At 41.3% G+C, this 20,110-nt stretch overlaps 1 protein-coding gene and 1 pseudogene across 3 annotated transcripts in view; both read left to right on the top strand.

The window, feature by feature from the left end:
- The window catches only part of FAM168A (family with sequence similarity 168 member A), a 221,834-nt gene that overhangs the window by 153,138 nt on the left and 48,586 nt on the right, over window positions 1-20,110 (top strand). The window lies entirely within an intron of this gene.
- On the top strand, window positions 10,434-11,065 carry LOC128564774 (N-alpha-acetyltransferase 50-like; annotated as a pseudogene).

The raw sequence follows: 20,110 nt of genomic DNA, 5'->3' as shown, positions 1-20,110 counted from the left end.
TTTTGGAATGTCTGACTTGGACTTAAAGGTTAAGCAGCCTCAGGCCATCCTAGTTAAACAGCATTGGGCAACACTCATGGCAGAAGCTGCAATGCTATTCTCCAAGATAAACGATATACTCAGGAGTGGCAGGAAGTCTGTTTTCAGAGTTGAGACTTGTACACTTTTTGAGGCAGCAGCAACAGCTACGGTGCTGTCATGACTGACCTAAGCCAGGTGGCTCCAACTGGCAGAGAAGCTGACTCCATGGACCCAGCTGCCTGCACCACTGCCCCAAACTCTGACATCAGCTGACCAAAGGTGTCTTCCTTCCCCAGGTCTGACCAGCTTTTCATCCACTTCTTTAATATAGGTGGAAAACACTGCATTTGAAGTCATATGATCCCGCTGCCCCAAAACATTGTTGGGATGCCAATCCAAGCTGAGGACTGTGGAGTAAATTGGCTTTTTAATGTGCTTGCTTACCCACCAGTCATTTTCAGACTCAAAGTAACAAACAAAAATGAGTCGTGCTCCACTTCCACAGCCAATTTGTTCTCTAAGGGAGACCACTTCACAAAAGTGGCTGCGCAATTAATTCTCAGGATCACCAGGATTGGCTTCCAGACACCATTTTTCTAATTATAGATGTAGGCATTGCAGTATACCGATGCAGTTGCTTTGGGGATCCAGTCGATACCTGTGACATGTCCCTTATGCTCCTCAAGTTCATGAGTTCTCACCCACTGGCTCCCGTTTTTCGTATAGATGTGAACTTCGTGATTATTGGGGCTAAGAGCAATTTGGGTACAATCCCTGTTCCAGGTATGACAGGTGGTTGGCTCTAGTAAAAACTGATGCAGGGCTCTCTTAGCCATCTTGTGGAAACGTTCCATGGTAGAGATGTTGCACTAGAACTCTGGATTATTCTTACTGTTCCATGGTAGAACATGCTACAGTGGAACTCTCGGATTGTTCTTACTGTTTTCAAAGAATAGAAAGCTGGGATGGGGGAAGGCTGAATGGGATCGGAGCAGAGAATTCATGGAGTCTGGTCATGTGATGTGAACAGGCTCCACAGGTGTGGGTAGAGTACCGAGGCCCAGAGAGAGAGACTATAGATCTAGAACTATGTGTAGGAAGCACCTGTGAGAAATACTTTGGCAATAAGGGATTGGGGGAGGGATTTAACATCATTGGCTCTCGTTAATGAGATGCACGAGAGCACAAAAGTATGAACGTTGTTGGTTAGCAGTCTCTGCACCTCTGGCATAGGTGGCCACAGGATTACTTTTGCTTCCAGAGAAGTTAGCAGGGGACTCATCCTTTGGCTCTGCTTCTTGCTAGGAGGATACCTGATTGGCGTTCCCCTACTAAGACTGCTGCTCAGATACTGGCTCCTACTAATATTGACTGTGACTTCTAAGGTGTTTCGGCGCCTGAAACCTAAATGAGACCTACCCCAATTAAGCTGGTGCAGCGGTCTGCATCCAGACAGTTGAGTGGGCCAGGGCCAGAGATGTAGCGTCCCGGTTCCAACGAGGACCTGGGTCAGGGCCAGAGACACGGCATCACGGGCCAGACAACAGTGTTTTAAGTTAATTTCCTTGCTGGAGATACTAGGACCATACAGGTGATATTAATCTACACAAGTAGTATAAATTCAGACTTTACACAGGGAGCCATTTTCTTTTTTAACCTAAGCTTCTCTGTTGTATCTCTGTACTTTTGGGTCAATTAAAAAAAAACTGACAAAAAGACTTCTTCTTAGGGTCCAGATCGATGTAGGGGAATTTGAGTTCCAGTTCTTGGCCTTTCTAGGGCCCACAGCCTGTCTCATACCCCTGCTGTCTATAAAAAGCAAGACTTCGTGATTTTTAGATTCCTTTTCAATTTCGACCACCAGGGATTTATTTTTCATTTTTCAAATCTCAACTCTGCCTACAAGTAAAATGTTTGTTATATTTTACCCAACTTTTCTAGGTATTGTTCAAGAGGCAGATTTTCATCTTATCTTTTATACTGATGGAAATGTAAGATCCAAGTGAGATAAGTTGTAAACAAATGCCAAATGCAGTGTATTAGACGAAACATTTGTTATTATTGTTAGTAACAGCAGTGGTTATATTAAAAAGTATTAATTACCGTTTGGTAAGAGCATGTCAAGCCCCTGTATATTAATTACAATCTTATTAATCATAAACTTTATGGTACTCTATCACTATTACAGATAACAAAACTGTGGTAGTTTAATTCAGGTAATGTGATTGGCCAATGTACATAGAGTCTAAGGGATGAGGAAATATTTGAACTCAGGTCTTTATGATTTCAGAGCATATGTGCTTTCTGTTGTAGCAAGCTAATCTGTAGAATATGAGTTCTTTTTGCTGTTCCCAGTGATAAACTAAGAGAGAAGGTTGTCTTTGTAGTTTTTATTGCTAGAGAACGTTCCCTTTAAAGAGCTAGAAGCCTGTTCCTGACTAGCAGTTTAGAGTAGTTTCAGTGGGGCAGAAGAGGAGGAGGTGTAGTCATTTGTGGTATTGTCTGTTTCAGAAGCAATGAAATGGTGACCAGAGGGAACAGAGAAGTCGGAAACACTCCTGATTTTAAATTATCCCTGAAGTCTTAAGATGGGAAATAAAATATAGCTTTGTAATACAACTTATTATAGTAAGCAGCTATCTCCTAGCCACTTGACAGTCTTCTTTTTAAAGCTACTTCACTGAGTACTTGCTGTATGCCAAAAACTAAGCTCAGTATTTTGCAGACGGTATCTATCTTTTCACTTGCAATAATCCTACGACATGATTTTAACTAGCTTCTTGCACATCTTGGAAAAGTGGATTTAGAGAATGTAATATGCCATATACAGTAGAACTTTCGTAAGTTGGCCACCCAAGGGACTGTAACAAACTGGTCAACATATGGAAGTGGTTAACATAAGGAACTAGGCCTATTGTATTGATACACATGTGTGGTGCATGCCCAGTCTATGAAAATCAGGTCAATTTAAGGAGGTGGTCTGTACACAGATGATTGCTTTGCAGATCAATGAAAATGTAAAGCTTCTGGCTCTGTGCCCCACTCATAGTTTATACTCAGTTTACACTCCTCTGCTGGCCCATACCAGTTAATTCTTTGCAGAGAACTCCTGGGAATTTCCTGGTTTTAGTCAATAGCCAACATAGATCCAAATGCCACGAATACCCCAACAAAAGATACGATGTTATAATGCACAGCACAGTATACCTCTATAGGGAAATAATATGGTATACAGAGTTAGTGACTTAGATTATAGACCCAGTTCTGCTATTTAAGAACTATATGACATCAGATAGGGTAGCAAGTTTTCTGGGCTTCAGTGTCTCATCTGCGAAAATAAATTTATGAAAAGGAGTTAGAAATACCTTTTTCACAAGACAGCCAGGAATAATAAATGTAACAGGATTAGCCAGTGACTTGTGATGAAGTTTCCAAAACAAATTAGAAAAGAATTCTGAAATGTGAGAAGAGATTAAGCCCTTACACTAACTCATCATTTTATAGGTGAAAAGATGTTTTTCAGAACATGTTGGAGTTGAGTCTGGAACCTAGGTCTCCACATTCTAGGTCTGTGTATTCATTGTCTTTCTACCACAGAATAAAAAGCAAAAGTTTCATCCTTTCTCCCCTATGTCCTATCCTGGCCACTTCCCACTCCTCTGCTAGCCCATACCAATTCAGGTGTTCTTTCTCTGACTCATGGTAATTTTCTGGTTTTGTTCAATAGCAAACATAAAGTCTAAATGCTACAGATCCTCCACAAAAGATAGGATACTCAGGTTAAAAGGTTAGGAAATTGTCCCAGCACTCTGGGAGGCTGAGCTCAGGAGTTCAAGATCAGCCTGAGCGAGACCCTGTCTCTAAAAATAGCTGGGCATTGTGGCAGGTGCCTGTAGTTCCAGTCTCTTCAATGACCCAAGCCCTACCCAATTCACTGTCCTTCATAAGGATCATCTACTAGAGGTTTTAAGATTAACTGATGTTTATACTTTGCTTATTCTTTGCAGAGAACTTTTGTGGGTTTTTTCCTCGTATTTTTTTTTTTTTTTTTTTGAGACAGTGTCTCACTTTGATGTCCTGGGTAGAGTGCCATGCCATCATAGCTCATAGCAACCTCAAACTCTTAGGCTTAAGTGATTCTCTTGCCTCAGCCTCCCAAGTAGCTGGGATTATAGGCATCCGCCATAACGCCTGGCTATTTTTTTTTTTTTTTTTTTGCAGTTTTTGGCCCTGGCTGGGCCTGAACCCGCCACTTCCAGCATAGGGGCCGGCACCCTACCCCTTTCAGCCACACGTGCCACCCACGCCCAGCTATTTTTAGAGATGGGTCTCACTCTCGCTCAGGCTGGTCTCAAACTCCTGAACTCAGGTAATCCACCCACCTGGGCCTCCCACAGTGGGATTATAGAATTACAGGCATGAGCCAGCACTCTCAGGCCTCCTTGTGTGTTTTTGTTTGTTTGTTTGTTTTGAGACAGAGTCTCACCATGTCACACTTGGTAGAGTGCTGTGGTGTCACAGCTCACAGTAATCTCAGTCTCCTGGGCTAAAGCGATTTTCTTGCCTCAGCCTCCCAAGTAGCTGGGACCACAGGCGCCTGCCACAACGCCCAGCCATTCTTTGCAGTTGGCATTGTTATTTAGCTGGCCCAGGCCAGGTTCGAACCCACCACCCTTGGTGTATGTGGTTGGGGCCATAACCACTGTGCTACAAGCACCAAGCCCCTTGTGTCTGTTTTTAATAACAGCCCTTATTTTAATAACAAAATAAGGGAGATAGCCCTTATTTTCCAGATGAAATGATGGGATCAGCTTCCTCAAGGTTACATTGTATAACATAGGCCAAAGTAACCCCAGACTTTCTAAGTTACAAACTAAGCACTTTTAGTGTTCTAGCCTGCATCATTGTCTCAGGGACACCACAGTGATTAGGATCTCAGATAAACCTGGGAAATGGATTCTGATTTCTGAAACTGCTCCAGCAAAACCTCCTTTAAAGTTCAAGCTGATAGCCTCTGTTCAGAAAAGACCTCTCAGGTCACTTAATTACTTTCTCACCTGTAGTTAAAGAAGAGTCTCTAAAGACAATTCTTACTATTCTCACTATGGTTATGAATAATCTTATTGTTAAGTCCAGTGGACCCTTTTCAGCCCTCATCCTAATTTGACACCTCTGTATTATTTAACACCCCTAACCCTTCCCTTCTTGAAGCAGGCTTTCCTTGCTTGTTGTTGATTCCTTGCATTTTATTGACAATAATTTTTTTGTTTGTTTATTTCTGTTTATTTTACCTCTCCTCCTCTCCAAATGTTCCTGAATCTGTTTCCTTTCAGGCTTTTCTTCCCCACCTTACCCATTAAAAGTTGACACTGGCAGGGTGCTGTGACTTTTGCCTGTGATCCTAACACTTTGGGAGGCCAAGGCAGGAGGATTTCTTGAGGCCAGGAGTTTAAGTGTGGGCAACTTACTGATCTGTCTCTATGATAAATAAAAATGTATCTGGGTGTGGTGGTATGTGCCTATAATCCTAGCTATTTGGGAGCCTGAGGCAGAAGGATCCCTTGAGGACAGGAGTTTGAGGTTATGGTGAGCTATGATTGTGCCACTGCATTTCAGCCTGGGCTGTGTGAGCAAGACCCTGTCCCTTAATTTAAAAAAAAAAAAAAGTGGATGTTGTCTGAGTTTCTCTTCTTTCTTAACCTCAACTGCTATCTGTAGGCTAATGATTCATGAATCTAGCTCTGTGGCTAGAGAGCTCTTATGAACTTCACACTAGTTTATTTAGCTGTCTTCTGGACATCTCTTCCATGAATGTCTTATACTTTGTTTAGACTTACTATGTCTAAAACAGAACTTATCCTATTTTTTCCTTGTAACCTATTTTTTTCTTTTATCACTTTGTGAATGGTCTCACCATCCATTGCTCACAGCAATCTCAAACTCTTAGGCTCAAGTGATTCTCTTGCCTCAACCCCCCAAGGATGCATGCCATTTCCATTCTAGATGTAGGGCTTTGCTTATTTGCTGAATTAACTCCAGTACAAAGGAGGGTCCATTATCACTCTGTATGGAGGAAGAGAGCCTATGAACACCTTGATGACCTGTGGGATCATTTGGTCCACTGTGTTAAGCTCCTTAGAGAAACAGTTTACCAGGTTCCTTCTAGGGCTCCACTAAAAGATGCTTATGCATGACCACTGGCTGAGGCAGGAGGATTACTTGAGCTCAAGAGTTCAGGACCAGTCTGAGCAAGAGTGAGACCCCATCTCTACAAAAAATAGAAAAATTAGCTAGGTGTTGTGGTGGATGCCTGTGGTCCCAGCTACTTGGGAGGCTGAGGCAGGAAGTTTGAGGGTCCTGAGCCCAGGAGTTTGAGGTTGTTGCAGTAAGCTGGGATGATGCCACTGCACTCTAGTTGGGGTAACAGAGAAAAAAGAAAAAGAAGTGCACATTCTTTGGCCTGCACCCCTGAATCAGGAGCCTCGGAGGTGGTTCCCAGCAAAATCTGTGTTTTTACAAGTTCTCTAGATGATTCCAAGGCATATGCCTGGCATTTATTAGATGTTCAATAGTCTTGCTCTCCTTCTTCCAGTTTGGTGACCTGGTCTAAGACTCTTGCCATCATGACTGTCATAATTCCTTTGAGTTCAAAACAGCTTGAGAAATAGAGGTCATTTGTTAGCTGTCATACATGTGTCACCTGTGACAGGAGAGGTGGCTGGCCCCTTACATAGGTTGAGAGGTCTGTGAGCAGGCACTCCTAAACCCTGGACATGGAGATGGAAGCTATAGTTTTTAGCAGGATAGCCAGCATTCTGTCTTTTTGCTTGCACATCTTAGGAAAACTAAATAATTGGCCCAAAAAAATTGATTTTAAAAGGACTCATCTTGAGTAAGGTCAAAAAGTGTGATTACTTGAAAATTGCTCAGTTGGTGGGGAAAGGTACTTGAATTTAAGTATCTAAATCAGATTTTTGCTATTACTGCTCTCAGTAGGAAAAGAGGCAGAAAAATCAATAGTCCTTGGCCTTGTTCAAGCCACACAACTTCTTGTTATCTCCAAAGGTCTGTCTGCCAGGAAGCAGCTTTGGCCTCTACCATCCCCACAAGTGCTGTAACAATGTATGTGTTTATATTGAGTTAATTGAATTGTGTTGTCTCATGCCTGTGTGGCAGGAGGCCTGGAATCTTTGTGGTACCATGAGATAGGTAGGGGTGGGTAGAGAGCCAAGACTCCAAACCTATCCTTCATCTTCTCCGCTTAGGGTGGACCATGACTGGGAGAACTGAACTGAAATGCAGACAAGAGGGCTGAGCACAGTTTTCAAAGTAGGGACCTGTTCCTGAACAGCTCTGTTATAATTTGGGTTACTGACAATCTTGAGCTTCCAGTGGAGCTTGGAGTCTTGAGGAAGTAGGCTGAGTGACTGACGTTATTATGTATAATTATTTTCGTCATTTAGTACTTACCCATACCCTAGTAAGTCCAGTGCCAGTTTTTTCTCATGTAGCTTAGTAGTTAAGAACTATATTTGAATCTCAGCTTCATCATTTGATTACTAAATTATAAATACCTGAAGATGTTACCAAATGATTTGATTAACAATAGCTTAAATTAATAGGCAAATAGCCTTCTCATCCTTTGTATGAGAAGGATATTTTTCTCATACAAAAAGTCTGAAGGTCATTGGCAGATGGCATCGATTTATTAGGTCAGTGATTTCAAGACCAATGTCCTCGTAACTCTTTCCTTTCCATCATGATTTAAGATGGCTACTAAAGTGCTAGGCATGACGTCTACGATAGAGGTAGTAGAGGCCAACAAGGGAAAGGGGTTTGGAAAGGAATTAGCACTGAATTAGCCAGCCCATGATGTCTACCACAAGGACCTGGACAAGTAAATTAGTTTCTCTGGTTAGTTTTCTCATCTGTAAAATAAAGCTAATAGTAGAACCTACCTCATGAAGGGGTTGTAAGGATTAGATGGGACTCATGTAAAGTGCTTAGCATCAATACTGGACACATAATAAGTAATACTAATTAGATAGGTGGGGTTTGTTTTTGTTTTGAGACAGAGTCTTACTCTGTGGCCTTGGGTAGAGTGCTGTGGTGTCATAACTTACAACAACCTCGAACTCCTAGATTCAAGTGATCCTCCTGCCTCTGTCTCCTTATAGCGGGGACTGCAATAATCCATCACAATGCCTAGCTAGTTTTTCTTTTTTTTTTAGTAGACACAGGGTCTTGCTGTTGCTCAGGCTAGTCTTGAACTCCTGAGCTCAAGCCATCCACTGCCTTGGGCTTCCAGAGTGCTAGGATTATAGGTGTGAGCCACCTTGCCCAGCCAATACTAATTTTTTTTATTATTAGCATCACTATCCCATTTTATCTGAGAAGTATCTGAAGCTCAGTGAGTGGAAGTAACTTGTTTAAAATCACAGTTTGAGAAAACATAACTTGGATTAAAGCCTATTTCTGAATCTGAAGTCCACTGTTCTTTTTCTGCACTGCAAATTGAGTCACCAAAGTGGTGGTTAGCTGGTAGGTCTGTCTTGGCCAGATCCAGGGCATCAGCCATAAGGCTTGGTGATTAAGGAAAGAGGGAGACTGTTACCATGTTTGGATGGTAACAGCCCAAGCACAAAGAGAACCACAACTCAGGAAGTCCTTATTGGAATGATACTTGATTCACCAAATTGGGGGATGGGCATTTGAGGAAAATGGAAATGTAATTTGATAAAGACTATAAGAAAAACCAGTTATGGGAGTAGCCAGAAGGGAACCCAATCTAGCCTGAAGAGAAATCAGGGAAGACTTTTTGGAGAGGAAAGTGAAGTGAAGGGCAAAGGAAGGCCTTTCCACGCATTGAGGACAGTCTGAACAATGCATGGAAGTAGAATAGTCATATGGAGTGTGTTACAACAGCTGTATGTTTGGCTTTTGTTGTGTGTAAAATGCGGGGCCAGGCTTGGCAAGAGAAAAAAAAGGACATCTAAATGTATAGGAGCTAGACTTGGTCCTTAGATCATACTGAGAAGTTTGGAACTTTCTTGTTGGGGTCCTGCCCCGGGAACAGGGTCCACTAAGATCTGTGGAAACTGGCAGCGATGGACTAAAGAATTATAAAGTTAGAAGCCATGGTAAAGAAAGGGACATAAAACATAGAGTAGAAATAAAGGTAGGAGCTCAGGAATCCATTGCCCGTTTGTGGGCTTCTGGCAATGGCCCAGAGTGTTTGCTCCACTCTGATTTTATCGAAGTCTATTTGCCTAGAGGGTAAGATGAGGGAGGGAACAAAGATGCCAGCAGTTACTGATATCAGCTCCTATTGTTATCATTATTAACCTTAAGGGTAGCTTTCAAAAATCCGAAATCTGAGCCCTGTATTGGGAGAGCCTCCTGTTTGAGATCACACATACAGATTTCTAGGGTGGTGTTAAACTCTGCTAATTCTCTGTGGAGTAGAATGCCATGCCATCGCCACCGGCATTAATCTCCTCCGAGGAATTGCTGGAAGGGAGGCATTTTTTTCCCATAACCACCACAGAGGATCTTCCTCTGCAATAAGGGATACAAGCTCTTCTGCCTATATCTCAGAGCTCGAGCTTCTCCATTGATCTCTGCCCCAGGCAAAGGCAAATTTCCACAATGGGTATCTGCTTTGCCTGTTTAATGGGTAGGAAATGCCCTAAAAAATGTATCTTTTCTAGGACTTGCCATAATATCTTCTATGGCCATTATTTTTCTCAGAGTGCTCACATACCCAGCAGTGTGTTTATAAGCTGTATCCCCAACAGCTTCTAGAATTTCAGAAAAGTCAAGAAGCTTGCTAGCAATGGCTAGCTTAAATGTAAACTAGTTGACTTTTTTTTGTTCCGACTCACTCAGCTTACTTTTTAGTTTTCCTCTTTTTCTGGGGGTGCTTTCCTTTGTGAAGAATGGGGTCTTCAGTCCCCATTCTTCCAGCACTTTCTCCTTGGTGAAGCCTCTAGAGAGTTTCAGTTATGTTGGATAGATTGGCATTTTTGAAAGATGTCTCTGATTGCAGTGAGAAGTATGGATTGGAGACAGGAATAAAATGGAGGTCAGAAGACCAGTTAGGAGACTCTTATAATAACAGGTCAGTCTGGCCAAGCATGATGGCTCATACCTATAATCCTCGCATTCTGAGAGGCCAAGGTGGGTGGACTGCCTGAGCTCACAGGTTCAAGACCAGCCTGGGGAGTCCCGTGTGCACGTGTGGAGAAGCAGTTGCACCAGTGTGGTGGCGGGAGACACCATCGCCACCTTGGGAGATTCAGGGCCGCGCTTGACTCTCACAGCCTTGGTCACCCGCTCAGTTCCCTGTCCAAGGCGAGGAGGCCAGCTTTCGGGGTTGGTAGCCCGAGCTGAGGGCGCGGAGAGCTCAGGGCGGCTACAACGGCCGCATTGATATCGGCGATAACGTCGGCCTCAGTAGGCGGCGAAAATGAAAGGCCGGATCCAGCTGGGAGATGTAACACCACACAATATTAAACAGTTGAAGAGCTTGAACCAGGTCATCTTTCCAGTCAGCTACAATGACAAGTTCTACAAGGATGTGCTGGAGGTTGGCAAATTAGCAAAACTTGCCTATTTCAATGATATTGCTGTAGGTGTGGTGTGCTGTAGGGTGGATCATTCACAGAACCAGAAGAGACTTTACATCATGACATTAGGATGTCTGGCACCTTACTGAAGTCTAGGAATAGGAACTAAAATGTTAAATCATGTCTTAAACATCTGTGAATAAGATGGCACTTTTGACAACATCTATCTGCATGTCCAGATCAGCAGTGAGTCGGCAATTGACTTCTATAGGAAGTTTGGCTTTGAGATTATTGAGACAAAGAAGAACTACTATAAGAGGATAGAGCCTGCAGATGCTCATGTGCTGCAGAAAAACCCCAAAGTCCCTTCTGGTCAGAATGCAGATGTCCAAAAGACAGACAACTAAACAAATGACAAATGAACTTTCTTGCACTTGCTTGTCACCAAATAAAAGAGAGGCCCGTTGATTTCTCCCTTTCTTTTAAAGCTTTTTCCTCTCCTTGTTCTTATTTTTCCTTCTGTCTTTTCTTTTTCTTCAAGAGGTTTAATATTTTCAAGGACTTTAAAAAGTAATCATGCTTGGATTGTTTTAGTTCCCTTATTTTTGTGAGGTGGTTCAATTGAAGGAAGGTGAAGGTTAGATCAGTTTGATTTCGTGTTTAAAATACATGGTCTCAAAAAAGTTGGGTATCAAACAATTTCAAAGTCTTTAGCTTTTTTTTTTGTAGAGACAGAGTCTTACCTTATGGCCCTTGGTAGAGTGCCGTGGCATCACACAGCTCACAGCAACCTCCAACTCCTGGGCTTAAGCGATTCTCTTGCCTCAGCCTCCCGAGTAGCTGGGACCACAGGCGCCCACCACAACGCCCGGCTATTTTTTGGTTGCAGTTCAGCTGGGGCCGGGCTTGAACCCGCCACCCTCGGTATATGGGGCCGGCGCCCTACCGACTGAGCCACAGGTGCCTCCCAGCTTTTTTTTTTTTTTAATGTCTTGCTTTCTCATTGGAAGAGCAGAGCCTACAAAATGTATATTTCAAAAGGCAAAAAGCAGCAGCAGCAACAATATCTTGTTCCCTAATTAATAGACAAGTTTAGTCTGTGGTACTTTGGGTATTTTAAGACTTGTGAGATGCATATCCCTAGACGTTGCCTTCATTCCACCTTTAGTTCTTCTGAGCACTGCCTCAGGAGTTAGACCATTGTTATCCCTATAAGAAATACTAAGCTTATTTTGATGTTTTTTTTTAAGCATTTCTTCACTTCTTGCTGGTGGGTGGGGTAATGTGGGTAGGTAGTGTTATACTTTGGTCTAAGTATTTGAGTTAAACTGCTTTTTGCTAATGAGTGGGCTGGTTGCTAGCAGGTTTATTTTTCCTGCTATTGATTGTTACTAGTGGCATTAACTTTTAGAGTGTGGGCTGGTGAGATTAATTTTTTTTAATATCCCAGCTAGAGATATGGCCTTTAACTGACATAAAGAAGTTTTTTGTGATTTAATTTCTTCTCTTGTCCTTTTTCTTCAGTAAACCGGACAATAGTTAGTATGACCTTGAAAGTGGAGTTGATGTCCTTATAGGTCACTACCCCTAAGTAAACCTAAAGCAGGTGTTTTGTTTTTTTTGGACATATTAAGAATTACCTAAAGGAAGCTTAAATGGATTTGTGGCATGATAAATACATTTGATGTCAACTAATGTAGGCTGGTAAAAATGTGGCCACTGAGCATTTGATTTTACAGAAAAGCATATCTAGACAGTATTTTTGAGAATAACATAGCTGTGCTATTGCTTATCTATTGGAGAAGATCTCAGATTTGTTTATACTCAGTGCCTATGATACTGAGTTTAAGGATTTGGGATAAGGATAATTGTTAAACATATTGCTTCTATTCTTGGAAAAGTAGAAGTATAAAGTGTTAATGCAAATGTCACTGTGACCTCCTCTAATGACAGTACTGGTCTGTGCCAGATTGCTTTCTGAAACACAGGGATTAGCTCTGACAGTTTGCTAATGTAAGATGGAAAACAGTTGAAATATTTGTGTTTTCTTCCCATAGTCTTATCTCTAGTATTTAGAAATTATTAGATTACCAGTGCTGATGGCCCAGGAAATGTTCACAATCACACTTTAAAACAATGCACAGGGCTTGAGTTTTCTTTCTGTCATTAGACATTAAAAGAAAGGTTGATTCGTAAAAAAAAAAAAAAAAAAAAAGACCAGCCTGGGCCAGAGTGAGACCCCTGTCTCTAAAAATAGCCAAACATTGTGGCAGGTGCCTGTAGTCCCAGCTACTCAGGAGGCTGAGGCAAGAGGACCACTTGAGCCCAATGGCTCACCAAGGGTTTCTGTGAGCTATGATGCTACAGCACTTTACTGAAGGTGACAAAGCAAGACTGTCTTAAAAAAAAAAATCAGTTGAGAGAACTGAATTGGGGTGATGTGGGATGCAGAGGAGAGGACATGTTAGAGACATTTTTAGAGAGAACAGTGTCTGGCATACAGTAGACATTCAATATTTGTGGAATATGAATGCATAAATTGGGACTAAGAATCTGGATTTACCCCAGGCTTTCTCTGCCTTAGGTGACAGGTTGCATGGTTATAACTTTCACTAAGTTCTCAGGAGTACTGAGGCCAGTTTGTGTGTCAGAGAGCTTTCCTTTGAAATGTTTCTCAGGTAATTTTCTCACAACCTTTGGAGAATTCCCTTTTTCCCTATTGCTGGGCACTTCTAAACTTACTGTATCTTGGTAATTGTGAGGCAAGATAATGTTATTACCAATTTACAGATTTGGAAACTGAGGTGCAGAATGGTTAAGTAACTCACCTGGGATGCCCTAGTGATTCAAGAGTAAAGAAATGTTCCTTCCTCTACAACATTTGCCTTTATTTAAGACTCTTGGATTTCCTATTATAATTTCAACAATCGATTATAGGCCATAATAAAATAAGCAATAAAATTCAAAAAATTAGATTGATCTAATTACTCAGCTGTTAAGATGAGGCCATGAGTTAATTGCATTCAGTGCACCTCTTAATTCAATCCAACAGAGTACACAATATCATTTGCATTATACAAAGTGATTTCTGTTAATGCCTCCTTAGTGTTAAAAGGAAAAAATTAAGTAACAAAAGAGTCAAACATTTCCCTACCATGATTCTCTTTTATCAGGTAGATCTGGTTTTAATCTTAACTCTCACTTACAACTATAAGCAAATTACTAAATCTCTGAGAACCTCTTTTCTCACCTGTAAAACAGAATATGGGAGATTTAGTAGTAGCTGTTGGGCTGAGCACTGTGGCTCATGCCTATAATCCCAGCACTTTGGGAGCAGAGGCAACAGGATCACTTGAGGCCAGACATTTGAGACCAGCCTGGGCAACGTAATGAGACCTTGTCTCTACCAGAAAAAAAAGTAGCAAGTAGAAACAGATTCAGAATTTGATAAGAACAATAAGGGTTTTGCCCAGGTTACATAGTAACCTATTGATAGCTCTGTACAAACAGACTAAAAAACACTTTGAAATGATAGTATTTTTGGGGGATCTTTGATGTAAGCCACATTCCTTATTTCAGTTTACTTGAAATCCCAGTCCTGGTGTGCATGTTGCACATATTTTCTACCTACTTCCTTTAGGACCTCAATAATGGGTTGACAAAATTTCGATTTTTTTTTTTTTTTAAACAGTCTCACTTTGTTGCCCTCAGTATGAGTGTGGTGCCATCATAGCTCACAGCAACCTCAAACTCTTGGACTCAAGAGATCTTCTTGCCTCAACCTCCCTAGAGCTGGGACTGTAGGCACCCACCACAACCCCTGGCTATTTTTTAGAGACAGGATCTCACTTTTGCTCAGGCTGGTCTCGAACTCCTGAGCTCAGGCAATCCACCCACCTTGGCCTCCCAAAGTGCTAGGATTACAGCCACGAGCCACCTTGCTCGTCTGTGACAGTCTTTATTAACAACAGCCCTTTAATTTTGCATGGCCCACTATGAGTTTTAAAGACATTTTTATATTTAGAAAACCTAGGTATTAGATTCTAGTCCTGGCCCTGTCCGAAGGATGAGTGGCAGTTATTTGGACCAGATGAAATGTCTAGTAATAGATTAATTGAACCTACCTAAGTGTCCAATAATACAATCATTTTATGATTTCTTTCACTCTCTCTCTTTTTTGTTGTTGTTGTTTGCAAACAACATCTGCTTAGTTTAGTCTAGTTTGAGACAGGATCTTGCTCTGTCTCTTGGGCTAGAGTGCAATGGCATCATTATAGCTCACTGCAACCTCAAACTCCTGGGCTCAAGTGATCCTCCTGCCTCAACTTCCCAAGTAGCTGGGACTATAGGCATGCGCCATCATACTCATCATCACACTAATTTTTCTATTGTCTGTAGAGATAGGGATCTCAAACTCCTGGCCTTAAGTGATCCCCCTGCCAGGAGGATCCCAAAGTGCTAGAATTACAAGTATAAATCACCATGCCAATCCAACTGATCATTTTAGAATACCTCCAAAATATTGACATATAAAAAGATTCCTACGGGACTCAACTATAAGAAGGACTCTACTTAACAAATATAAACATTGTAACCTAGTTGTTTGTAGCCTCACATTAACCAGAAATAATAATAATAATAATAAACATTTCTAATACCCCTGGTTTAAAGACAGTCACTGTTTTTCTACATCCTTTTAAATGCACAAACACACATTGTTGTTGTTTTTTAATAGACTGTATGCTACCTACAGTTCTATAACTTACCTTAATTTACTTAAAAAATTCTGAGTTGGACCATTAGATTTGTTTCAGCTAATGCTCTGTTGGGAGACATTTAGGTTGCTTGCGCTTAACCAGTAGCACAAAACAGAAATCATAGACTGAAATGAATTAGAAATAAAATGTTCCCTGGTTGTCTAGTGATTAAAAAATAAACTTAAAAAATAAAAAGACAAATTAAATGTAAAAATGTACTTTTATTTATACTTATTTTTCTGGTCTCATATTTGTTGAATCATTTACATATTTTTAAAGCAGGAAGAAAATATTTTAAAATGCACAAAAGATTGTAAACATGCATACACACAATACACAAAAGAATTACTTGTATTGAGAGAATAGTGATTGGTTTAATGTTTCCACAAAAAGCTATACTGACTAGAAGCTTGCCTTTGTCCAGCTTGTGCTTGACCCAACAGTAATAGGCCTAATGACCTAGAGCCATGTGAAATTTGAGAGAAAAGCAGGATATAAGGCACATGATTGAGGAGCAAGATATTCATTAAGTGGTCTTAAAATCCATGGGCAAACACAACCATTTCCAACAGGGAACTTTTTTTTTTGAGACAGGACCTTGCTCTGTTGCCCAGGCTGGAGTACAGTGGTCCAATCACAGGTCAGTACAGCTTTCAGCTCCTGGGCTTAAGGATCCTCCCACCTCATCCTCTTGAGTAGCTGGAGTTAAGAGGTGCATGCCATCATACCTAGCTAATTTGTAGACTTTTTGTAGAGACAAGGTATTTTTGTGTTGCCCAGACTGGTCTTGAACTCCTGGCCTTAAGAGTATTAGGTCTTGAACTCCTAATAGTTTACTACTTTTAGCTCCTAAGGACTGGGATTATAGGCGTGAGTCACCACCCCCCAGCCTAACTGTGAACTTTTAATAAAATTGATGGAAGACTACCATTTATTAAAGTACTTACCCTATACTATCTCTTAATTTTTCTAGCCTGCAGTATAGGATGTCCTTATATTCCTGAGGATCTGGTGAAGGGACTTGTCTACAATTTCATGTCTGGTAAATCGTACAGCTAAATTTTAAATCCACATTTGCCTCCTTCAGAATCCCTGTTCTTTCCATTGGACTGTGATGGGTCCTTTAAAGAGGGTCAGAGGCAGAAACACCTTCTCTTAACTCTAAACAGCAAGTTCAACACTGCCTTGCTCACCTCCCTAGCCTGCCCATATACAGATATAGGAGATGGATAAAGGGACAATGGTGTTGACATAGAATAAGTACTAAAACTTATTTACCAAGTAAGTAAATTACTGATTGTATTTTTTTTTTAAAAATATCGAAACCTAGGCTCTGAAAATTGGAGTGATTTGCCCAAAGTCACAATAGTTTGCTAATAAGTTGAAGAACTGGGGTTTGAAGCTATGTCTGTCTATAAATGAAGCTCTTGCTGCTGAATGATACTGTACACTTTGCCTAAGTTTGACACCTGTTCTCAATGTCCATAACAGTAGAGGGAGTATATGGCCCAAGCACAAGTAACATCCCCTGTCACTAACTTGGAGTAGCAGCAACTGCTCCAATCCAGAAGCCAGACCAGATTAAAATTCTTTTTGTCTTTCTTCCCTGTTTTCCTACAACAATATTTTTTAATCTCTTTCTGTGATAGTCTTTTATCCCAAGCTGCCTAGTAACAAAAAAGGTTATTTATGTGCTTGTTTGTCTCTCCCATTAGATGGTGAGTTCATAGAGGGCAAGTTTTATATCTTTTCATTTGCATTCATTGTAGCACTTAGCAGGTGTTAAGTATTCAAATATTTATTTAGTTGAATTGACCGAAGGTTGTGTACTTGGCTCACTTTTGACAGGAATCACTCAGATATTAGCATTTAACAAATACACAATTCATGAGATCCCCGTCTCTACAAAAAAATAGAAAAATTAGCCAATCATGGTAGAGCATACCTGTAGTTCCAGGCTACTTGGGAGGCTGAGGCAGGAAGCTCACTGGAGCTAAGATTTTTTTTTTTCCAGATAGAGTCTCAAGCTGTTGCCCTGGGTAGAGCTGTGGCATCACAGCTCACAGCAACCTCAAATTCTTGGGCTTAAGTGATTCTCTTGCCTCAGCCTCCCAAGTAGCTGGGACTACAGGAGCCTGCCACTATGCCCGGCTATTTTTTGTTTGTTGTAGTTGTCATTGTTGTTTGGCAGGCCCAGTCTGGATTCATGCCCGCCAGCTCTGGTATATGTGGCTGGAGCCCTAGCTGCTGAGCTACAGGCGCCAAGAGCCAGAGCCTTGGATTTTGTGGTGTATTCTAGATTGAACAACGGAGCAAAACCCTGTCTAAAAAAAAAAAAAAGAAAAAGAAAGACAACTCCAAAACTTCCAGCTCTTTCCCTGTGCTAGAATTAGTAGCTACAGGGAAAAAGCTAGTTATGAAAGACTATAGAAGACAGGGTTCACCATAGTAAAATAAGTGTGAAAGTGAGTGTTAGATCTATGCCTCTAATTTCCTTCATTTTTAAGAGAAAAAAAGTCTATTCAAAATAATAATAAGAAGAAGAAGAAGAAAATCCTTTTGGACCCTTCTATCTCCTTAAGCCGTCATTTCTTTTCTTTCCTATCAGCATCTTTATTCCCTTTTTAACACAGCCTAGTCTTCCAGTGCCTTCATTCAGTTTTTACTATATTGACTTAAAAGTCAGATATTATCAGACTTGATAAAAAAGATTCATCTGAATGCTATCTATAAGAAACACTTTAATTCAAAGGCATACATAATTCAAAAGTAAAAGGATGAGGAAAAGTGCATGAAAACAGCAGCCAGAAGAAAGCTATAGTGGCTATACTAATATCAGACGGAATAGACTTTAAATCAAAAAGTGTTGCTAAGACATAAAGAGGTAATATTTTATAATGATAAAAGGGCCAAGTGAAAACATAATAGGCCAGGCACAGTGACTCACCTATAATCCTAGCACTTTAAGAGGCTGAGGTAGGAGGATTGCTTGAGGCCAGGAGTCTAAGACCAGTGACAAAGTGAGACCTTGTCTCTGCAAAAAATAGATTAGCTGGAAGTGGTGGCATATACCTATACTCCCAGCTACTTGGGAAGTGGAGGCAGGAGGATAACTTGAACACAGGAGTTTGAGGTTGCAGTGAGCTATGGTGACACCACTATACTCTACCTTAGGCAACAGGATGAGACTCTGTCTCAATGTACAGCAACAATAAAAATACAACAATTATGGGCGGCACCTATGGCTCAGTGAGTAGGGCGCCAGCCCCATATGCCGAGGGTGGCAGGTTTGGACCCAGCCCCGGCCAAACTGCAACAGAAAAATAGCTGGGCGTTGTGGTGCGTGCTTGTAGTCCCAGCTGCTTGGGAGGCTGAGGCAAGAGAATCGCATAAGCCCAAGAGTTAGAGGTTGCTGTGAGCCATGTGATGCCACGGCACTCTACCCGAGTGGGGTACAGTGAGACTCTGTCTCTACAAAAAAACAAACAAACAAAAATAACAATTACAAACACATGTGCGCTTAATAAATAGAATCCCACAATTCATGCAGCAAAAACTGACAGAATGGAAAGGTAAAAAACAACAATTCAACAATAGTAGTTGGAGACTTCAGTATTCCATTTTCAGTAATGGATAGAACAACTAGGTAGAAGGTCAACAAAGAAATAGAAGACTCAAACAATGCTAAACTAACAGAACACCTGTAGGGTACTCCAACAACAGAAGAATATAATTCTGAAGAATACATGAAACATTTTCCAGGATAGACTACATAGTAGGCCTTAAAACAACTCTCAATACATTTAAAAGATTGAACTCATACCAGAGTATGTTCTCTGACCACAATGGAATAAAATTAGAAATTAGTAACAGAAAAGAATTTGAGAAATTCACAATTATGTGAAAATTAAGTAAAATTAAGTAATTTCACTACTCCTAAATAAGTAGTGAATCAAAAAAGAAGTCAGAAGGGAAATTAGAAAATATTTTGAGATGAATGAAATATAACATACCAAAATGTATAGGATGCAGCTAAAATAGTACTGAGAGGAAATTATAGCCAAAAATACCTATGCTAAAACAGAAGGCCAGACATGGTAGCTCATGCCTGTAATCCCAGCACTTTGGGAGGCCCAGGCAGAAGGATCATTTAAGGCCAGGAGTTCAAGACCTCATCTCTATTAAAAAAGGGGGGGCCCAGGAGTTGGAGGTTGCTGTGAGCTGTGTGATGCCATGGCACTCTACCGAGGGCAATAAAGTGAAACTCTGTATCTACAAAAAAAAACAAAAAAAACTTTGGGGCGGTGCCTGTGGCTCAGTGAGTAGGGCGCCGGCCCCATATGCCGAGGGTGGCGGGTTCAAACCCAGCCCCGGCCAAACTGCAACAAAAAAATAGCCGGGCGTTGTGGTGGGCGTCTGTAGTTCCAGCTGCTTGGGAGGCTGAGGCAAGAGAATCGCAGAAGCCCAAGAGTTAGAGGTTGCTGTGAGCCGTGAGACATCATGGCACTCTACCCGAGGGCGGTAAAAGTGAGACTCTGTCTCTACAAAAAAATAAATAAATAAATAAAAAAGGGGGGGAAATTAGCCAGGTATGGTGGCACACACCTCTAGTCCTAGATGCCTGGAAAAAAAGCTTAGGTGGGGGGTGGCGCCTGTGGCTCAGTCAGTAAGGCGCCGGCCCCATATACCGAGGGTGGCGGGTTCAAACCCAGCCCCGGCTGAACTGCAACCAAACAATAGCCAGGCGTTGTGGCGGGCGCCTGT

Source organism: Nycticebus coucang, chromosome 14 (assembly GCF_027406575.1).
Source record: "Nycticebus coucang isolate mNycCou1 chromosome 14, mNycCou1.pri, whole genome shotgun sequence".
NCBI classification, from domain to species: domain Eukaryota; kingdom Metazoa; phylum Chordata; class Mammalia; order Primates; family Lorisidae; genus Nycticebus; species Nycticebus coucang.
The sequence above is the reverse complement of the archived record's forward strand: the minus strand, read 5'-3'. Positions and strand labels throughout refer to the sequence as shown.